The 6,429-nt window shown below is 52.0% G+C and overlaps 1 pseudogene across 1 annotated transcript; it reads right to left on the bottom strand.

Annotated features, from left to right (window-relative positions):
- Nucleotides 1-1,028: 1,028 nt before the first annotated feature.
- On the bottom strand, nt 1,029-2,421 carry LOC105549586 (annotated as a pseudogene). Its single transcript, XR_001007569.1, has 2 exons — nt 1,723-2,421; nt 1,029-1,568 (listed from the first exon to the last, which is right to left on the bottom strand). The product of XR_001007569.1 is annotated as a putative uncharacterized protein PIK3CD-AS1 (transcript).
- Nucleotides 2,422-6,429: the final 4,008 nt, after the last annotated feature.

Raw genomic sequence — 6,429 nt, 5'->3', positions numbered from 1 at the left:
CGGGCCGCCGGCGCTGTTCGCCGCGTTTGCTGCAGCGGCGCAGGCAAGATCAGCTCCGGATCTGCGGCCGAGCCAGGGTTACGCCGGCAAAACCGCCCCCAGCTTTGCATTTCCGGACTTTTTTATAAAATACTCTTACCCGTAATTCAGCCTGAATGAGGCTTTTTTAAAAAAATCGAGTTTCCTGTTTTTATTTAGGCTTCCTCATCTGCACCTCTTCCTCTGAGATAGAGAAGAGGGGAACTGGCACGACCTTTCGTGGGCACCAGGATGGGGGCGTTGCGGGGCGGGAAGACGGGGGTCCAGAGAACCGGGGAAGGGCCGCTGGGAGGTCCCGAAAGTGCGCTCTGGGTGGGGCGAAGGTGAAGCAGGTAGGGGCGAGATTTCCGGGGTCGCGGGTGGGGGGCGCCCTGGAGCGGCCAAGATGCAGGTTCCTCGCGTGGCCCCCCTGGGATCTGCCCAGTTTGCGGATGGAGCGCGGGGCTGATGGGCCAGCTCTCACTTGGTATAGGGGTTCCCTGGAAGGAGGGACCTGCGGATCTTGAACCCCACCAGACTCCATTAACGGGGCCTTCCCGCCGCCTCCTGAGAAGTCCCACCTCTGAAATGCTGGGCACAGCCGCGCGTGGATGTGGGGCGGGTGTGCCGTGGGTTGGAGTGGGAGGGGGCTATTTTTCCTCACTCAGGGCTCTCGGAGGGGAAGGTTTACTGCTCCCTGGGGACTTTAAAACCAAGGGCTAACCCCCTGCTTTCTTTCAGGAGTGCCTGACGGTGCCTTGGTGTTCTTGTCAATTGAATGGTACCATAGGGACATTACTCCCCAAAGAACTGGTCGTTCTTACCTAGGTGATTTCAGTTGGACAACCGTAGGAACTGAGTGGTGTTGTCTTCATTTTACAGTTAAGGCAATGAAGGCTCAGAAAAGTTAAATAACTCACCAACCCACACAGTTTACAAGTAGCTCCTCCAGAATCCCAGCTCTTTCCGACGCCAGCGCGTTTAATCATCTGGGGGTGCCGTTGCTGGCGGGGTAAGGAGAATATCCTAGTAATTATCTTGGGGGGATTTGGAGGGGACGACTTTTCAGAGGCATCCTCTAAGATACCCTTGAGACTCCTCTGTAACACCCGCTGCTGCCATTCACACCCCTCCCCAATTTGATTGATGTGTTGAGTGGGGCGGAAGGTTCTTTTGGTTGATGAGGCTGCGACCAAACGCAAGGAGATATAAATAGAGCTTTCTCTTTGGCTCTCTCTAGAGCAGAAATGCCAACCCCTTAGCATTTCCATGGCCTGCTGGAGTTTCATTTCTTGATATTAGGATTCCAGCCATCTTGGCTGGTGAGAGGCCTGCTGGCGGCTTCCTGGGCTTGGTCCTCTTTTGGTACTTGCCCAGAATGATGGAAGACACTGGAGTGGGCTGGAGGAGTACTCTTAAAACCCGGTTGTGGCTGATAGCGGTAGCTCATACCTGTCATCCCAGAGCTTTGGGAGGCCCAGACGGGAGGATCACTTGAAGCCAGGAGTTCAAGGTTGCAGTAAGCTATTACAGTGCCACTCTGCTCCTGCCTGGGTGACAGAGCAAGAGCCCATCTCTGAAAAATATAACACAACAACCCAGTTGCCTGCTCGAGAGACACCTAAGCTAGCCTCCTTCTGAGCCCCACTTCCCACACCCCTCAGCCCATGTTCAGAAACAGACTGCATTGGCCACACTGCTCACTTAGATGTTTCTGGAATTAGGGCACGTGCCCCAGAGGTACTCCCGACCACGCGGATGTCCCCTTCTAGCAGGAAAAGCGCGTTTCTGCAGCCTCAGTCCACGCCGCCGAGTCTTTGCACTGAGCTGTGGGCTCCGTTTCCCTCCGCTACTATGTTTAGCAAGTATTTCCTGAGATCCCACGGGGGCCCAGGGGCTGTGCTAAGAACAGAGCAGGCAGAGTGGGAGGGCATCGGCCCCTGGGGGGCTCACAGGACGGACAGTCCACCAGTGGTTGGAGGCCAGCACCCAGAGCCAGTCCGCTGTCGCACAAGCGTGTCCGATGGAATTCATGGGGGTGGGAGTGGTGATGGTGAGAGTCGGTTCCTGTTTCACCTTGTTTTTCTTCAATTGCACAGTGAAAGGGAGAAGTGAATGTGCAACGGATGAAGCAATTCCCCTTTGGCTGGGTTATTTTCAAAACCATTTTTGTGTAGAGAGCAGTTCCCTCCCTCCCTGAGGCCAGCTGCTGGTGTGGGCCTGATGGTGGGGTTTGGGGCCCCAGCAAATGTTTCCTCAGTGTGGGGCCTTCAGAAAGTTCTTTCAGGCCAGGTGAGGTGGTTCACGCCTGTAATCCCAGCACTTTGGGAGGCCGAGGTGGGCGGATCACTTGAGGTCAGGAGTTCAAAACCATCTTGGCCAACATGGTGAATCCCTGTCTCTACAAAAAAATGCAAAAAAAATTATCTGGGTATGGTGATGAGCACCTGTAATCCCAGCTACTCGGGAGGCGGAGGCAGGAGAATCGCTTCAACCCAGGAGGTGGAGGTTGCAGTGAGCTGAGATTGTGCTACTGCACTCCAGCCTGGGCAACAGAGTGAGACTCCATCTCAAAAAGAAAAAAAAGAAAAAAAGCTCTTTCAGCCAGGAGGGTGGCTTCAGCTATTCCCCAGGGGACAAGCGTGTTTCCCAGCAAAGCTGTTAGAGAAGATGGTCTAGAAGCAGTGCCCCAGGATGGATGAGACAAGGAAGGGCCCTGTCCACGGGAGGATGGCAGAGCCTGGCTTGTTTGAGAGGGAGGAAAATATTGTCATCTTGGTACTGGTGACAGTGTTTCATAATTAGCGAAGGTTGCAAAACGCCACCTTTCTCTCCCTACAGTTAACGCTAAGACTGAATTGTCTTTAATTTGGTTGGTGGAAATCCCCGGCAATCATATCAGAAATGCTGCCAGTTTCAAGATGGAAACAATAAAAAACCCAGGAACCCCTCGCCACCCTTTTTTTTATTGCAGCTAAACACTCTGGCTTGCTGTGGGTCCTACCAAAATAATGGGCCACCCTCGCCTCCCTGAGGGCCAGCACAGTCCCTGGGGCCTGTGAATGTTCCCCTTCCAGCTGCACTGGCTGGATATGCATGAAACTCCCCTCCCTCCCCAGAAGTGACAACCGCACCACCTCGGATAAGGGTCAGGACTCCTGGAAATGGGTCCCTTTTCCTATTACTTTCTTTTTTCTTTTTTTTTTTTTTTTGAGATGGAGTCTCACTTTGTTGCCCAGGCTGGAGTGCAGCGGTGTGATCTCGGCTCACTGCAACCTCTGCCTCCCAGGTTCAAGCGATTCTCCCACCTCAACCTCCCGAGTAGCTAGGATTACAGACATGCGCCACTATGGCCAGCTATTTTTAGTATTTTTAGCAGAGACGGTGTTTTGCCATGTTGGCCAGGCTGGTCTCAAACTCCTGACCTCAGGTGATCCGTCCACCTTGGCCTCCCAAAGTGCTACGTTTAAAGGCGTGAGCCACCGTGCCCAGCCTTCCTATTACATTCTGAGCACAGGGGGAGTGATCAGAGCGAAGGGTGCGGCATTTCTAAAGTGGTATTTCGGTTGGCTTCTGTTTCACTCATATTGGGGGAAATTGCTTCCACTTAGAGAAAATGCCGGAAGAGTGGGAGGTGCCAGGAGTAGGGTGGGGGAGGAGGAGATGCAGAAAGGGATGGACCTTTTTGGGATTTTTCATCCTGGAGGGATGCTGTACAGGTTAAATATCCCTTATCCAAAATGCTTGGGACCAGAAATGGGTTGGATTTTGGATTTTGGGATATTTGCATTATATGCTTACCAACTGGGCATTCCAAATCCAAATGTCTGACATCTAAAATGCTCCAAAGAGCGGCCGGGTGTGGTGGCTCACGCCTGTAATCCCAGCTCTTTGGGAGGCTGAGGTGGGCGGATCACCAGGTCAGGAGATCGAGACCATCCTGGCTAACATGGTGAAATCCCATCTCTACTGAAAATACAAAAAATTAGCTGAGCGTGGCAGTGGGCGCCTGTAGTCCCAGCTACTCTGGAGGCTGAGGCAGGAGAATGGCGTGAACCCGGGAGGAGGAGCTTGCAGTGAGCCGAGATGGCGCCACTGTGCTCCAGCCTGGATGACAGAGCAAGACTCCGTCCCAAAAAAATAAATAAAATAAAATAAAATAAAATAAAGTGCTCCAAAGAGCTTTGTATTCGATCATGATGGCACTCAAAAATTTCAGATTTTGGAACGTTTTAGATTTCAGATTTGGGATGCTCAACTGTTGTTAACCTCCTGTGGTTGCTGTAAAAAATGACCTCAAACTTTGTGGCTTAAAACAACAGAAATGTGCATGCTTATAGTTTCAGCTGCTTGGGAGGCTGAGGTGGGAGGATCATTTGTGCCCAGGAGTTTGAGGCTGCAGTGAGCCATGATGGAGCCTGTGAGTAGCCATGGCACTACAACCTGGGCAACATTGCGAGATCTGTCGCTAAAAGAAAATAACAGAAATGGGCCGGGTGTGGTGGCTCACGCCTGTAATCCCAGCACTTCGGGAAGCTGAGGTGGGCATATCACTTGAGGTCAGGAGTTCGAGACCAACCTGGCCAAAATGGTGAAGCCCCGTCTCTACTAAAAATACAAAAATTAGCCAGGCGTGGTGGCATGTGCCTGTAGTCCCAGCTATTTGGGAGGCTGAGACAGGAGAATCTCTTGAACCCAGGAGGCAGAGGTTGCAGTGAGCTAGACTACGCCACTGCACTCTAGCCTAGGTGACAGAGCGAAACTCCATCTCAAAAAAAAAAAAAAAAAAAATGTATTCTCTCACAGTTCTGGAGGCCAGAAGTTAAAAATTAAGGCGTCAGCAAGGCCTCACTCCCTCTGGGGGCTGTAGGGGGACAATCCTTCTTTGCTTTTCCTTCTGGAGGCTACAGCGTTTCTTGGCCTGTGGCTGCATCACTCCAGTCTCTGCCTCCGTCTTCACAAGGGCGTCCCCTCCGTGTGTCTGGGTCTCTGTCTATCTCTTATAAGGACACTTGTCTTCGGATTTAGGGCTCCCTTGGATAATTCGGGTAGAAATCATTTCAGGATCCTTAACTTACTTACATCAGCAAAGACCCATTTTGCACATTATTCTTTTTCCAGATAATGTCCAGGTCCTGGGGGTTAAGACCTGGCTTTGTGGGGGCTACCATTCAGCCCACTGCAGATAAACAGGAATGTCTTTCTGTGTTTTCTGGGGACGGTGGGGAGTGCTGTCATCTTTGCAAGGAAGCTGCCCTGTTCTGCCACTTGGGTGACCTTAGGCAAAGATGTCAGAGTCCGTGGTGATCTCTGCTGGACCATTGACCCCAGCCTCCTTCCTGCTTGCCGTTCCCCAACTTGTATGAACTGGCAGCCCACCGCATCCCACCCCTAACCTCCTGGGCTAACTTCTGGAGCTCAGAGGAGAAATGCTCTTACTTTCCCTCTCCAACAAACTCCTCCCTCTTTATCTTCAACAACAATCCCTGCCCTCCACAGCCCGTTCCCAGCCCAGGACTGCGCTCTCTCTCTCTGAGATCACACAGCGCCTCACATTTTGAACTTTTGTCTGTTGGGCAGCCACTGGCAGAGGTCGGGGGAGGGCTCAGGTGGGGACACAGATGCTGCTGTCTTCCCACCTCTTACCCCAGGACATGGTATGGGGCTGGTGGCACTGGGAGGGGTTTGGGGAGCCCCGTTCGTCATTGAAGTTTGTAGGAGGGGTGATGAGGACATGGGAGAATGACTGGGTGAGGTGCTCCGGGGCTCTCTGGAAGGGCTGGGCCCCCCTCTTGCGTCAGCCCCAGTGGGGGCATTGCTCTTGTCTATGTTGGTCATGAAATCTGGAAGAAATGCTTTCTTATCAACAGGGAAGCTAATCGGCCTTGTTTTTGAAACTTCGGAAAACCATTTATGGCTAGGCATGGTGGTTCATGCCTGTATTCCTAACACTTTGGGAGGCTAGGGAAGGAGGATCATTTGAGCCTAGGAGTTTGAGACCAGCCTGGGCAATACAGTGAGACCCCCATCTCTGCAAAAAATAAAAACAAATTAGCTGGGCATTGTGATGCACGCCTGTAGCCCCAGCTACGTGGGAGACTAAGGTGGGAGGATTACGTGAGTCCAGGAATTTAAGGCTGCAGTGAGCTATGGTTGCAACACTGCACTCCAGCCTGGGTGACAGAGCGAGACCTTGTCTCAGAAAAAAAAAAAAAAAGATAGTCATTTATGTCCAGGTGAGGGTGGGGCTGGGTGAGGTGGTGGTTTGAGGGGGATTGCCACATGGAAGAGAATATACTGTCTTTGGAGTCAGCTGAACTGGGTTTTTTCCCAGCCACTCTTTTTTTTTTTTTTTTTTTTTGAGGCAGAGTCTCACTCGGTTGCCCAGGCTGGAGTGCAGTGGTGGGATCT

The sequence above is a fragment of the Mandrillus leucophaeus genome, unplaced genomic scaffold (genome assembly GCF_000951045.1).
Source record: "Mandrillus leucophaeus isolate KB7577 unplaced genomic scaffold, Mleu.le_1.0 Scaffold446, whole genome shotgun sequence".
NCBI classification, from domain to species: Eukaryota; Metazoa; Chordata; class Mammalia; order Primates; family Cercopithecidae; genus Mandrillus; species Mandrillus leucophaeus.
Note: the sequence above shows the minus strand (reverse complement) of the source record. Positions and strands in the feature narration are given on the sequence as shown.